Here is a 2,006-nt window from a genome sequence, read left to right on the forward strand (position 1 = left end):
GTGTCTGCTAGTATTCGGCTCGACTCGTTTACAGCCCTACATGATGTGGCATGACTAATACCTCTCACAGTCTAATAGTACCTTGTTTGGTTCAAAATTATAATTTTTCATAACCTAAAAATTCAAAAACAGTGTACATATTTGTGTAACATTGTATATCAATTTTAAATTATATAATTCTAATATATTTTATTAAATACTCCCCCCGTCCCATAAAAACACGCATAGCCCATTTATAGTAATAATTATTTCACTAAACATCACAATCAATGTGAGACCATTTCTCAACTCACACTATATTTTATAGGATTTCTTAAAACTCGTGTCATCTATGCATGTTTTTATAGGAAAGAGGGAGTATGATATTAATGTCATATAATAAAAGGCGTATTAATTAAATGTATTAAATCTTAAAACTTCTATTTATTCAATGAAAAAGTTGTGTTCTCTTTAATTGATAAATTTATCATAGAAAAAGAAAGGATAACAAAATTTATGCCTATGAATATCTTTTTTTCTTTTCCTTCATTTTCTACAAAAGAGAATTTCATCATATTTTGTTCATTCTTTTCACTTCAAGGAGGGATAAGGAGTGATAACATTATCCCTGCTTGAAATGAAAAAGAAAAAAAGAAAAAAAGTATTTATAAACATAAATTTTTGTTATCATTCATTCTCATGATAAATTCATCGATCAAATAGAAACACAACCTTAAATTTATGTAAGAAAACATTTAACTAGTAATTCGTTCACATGCATGCACAAAATTCGAAGTCCACGCGGTGAAGAAGTAGAAGAGAATTTGTGATGATTAAACCCCTAGACTATGGCACGGATCGGTCTTAAACCCCACCTCTCATTCTTCAAAACCTAAATCCACATTTCCGTTCAATCGACAATGAATCTGCAGCCCGAACCCGTAAACTATACATATCTTATTACTTGAATAAGGGCGACTTATGCGCCACCGTTTTCGTTTGTTTCAATTTCATGCATTTGATTTTCGTTTTATTCGCTTCCTTTGTTTGTTGGAATCACAAAATTGAACTAAGCATTACTATTTCCCTTTTTCTTATCTTGCCTTATTGTTGCATGTTCTACGTTTCTCTTATTGTTTCGAGTTCATATCTTCTTCATGGTAGATACAATAATTCTGTAATTTGGGGTATAAGTTCTATCAATTAATTACCTTGGGATTGGACGACATAGTGTTTTAACTAAAATAGGTATTAATTTATAGGGTAGTAGTTACTCCAAAATAATATGAATTAATAAGATTTAATTAAAAGGGGTAATTGCCCCTAGACACGTTACCTTTCTCCATTTTCTGAAATTGCACATCACCTTTAAAATCCACCTCATAATACATAACCTTTCTTTTTCTTCTGGAATTGCACATGGTCAACCAACCACCAACCGGAAAAATGACATGGATGCCGGAAACGCCACATATACATACCGAAAAAAAAATTAATTGATGTGGCAGCCATGTAGGAAATTATAATTTTTTTTGCTATTAAATTCGAATTTCCAGAATATATAATTAAGGCATTAATTTCTCAAATCCCCAATTTCTCCCTAAATCCCCTAGTTTTACAATTTCTCCATTCGCAACAAATTGTCGAACGGATAGATCTTTATCGGCTTGCGCCGAACTCGATGGTTGGCCTCCTGACATCGCTGATCGCAACCTTCCATCACTAGATCCCACGAAAACAACAATTTTCCATCAGCACTGCATTTCTACCATAATCAACAACACGACAACAATAAATGCATTTAAACCAGCCAAAAAAGGATTATATCAACTAAGTTTTCAGCACAGTAGGCCCTGGATAAATAAAGCAACCCATGCCAAATGCACAATGAATAATTCAAATTGTCGGCATGTTCGCTTTAATTGAGTTCGTGGAATCTATCCAAATTAGCAACTGATGTTAAGGGAAAGATCGCAATCTAGGTTAAATCAACGACGACATGTTCGTCTCCCTGCCTGGTTCGTCCC

Source organism: Salvia miltiorrhiza, chromosome 2 (genome assembly GCF_028751815.1).
Source record: "Salvia miltiorrhiza cultivar Shanhuang (shh) chromosome 2, IMPLAD_Smil_shh, whole genome shotgun sequence".
In the NCBI taxonomy this organism is placed as follows: Eukaryota; Viridiplantae; Streptophyta; class Magnoliopsida; order Lamiales; family Lamiaceae; genus Salvia; species Salvia miltiorrhiza.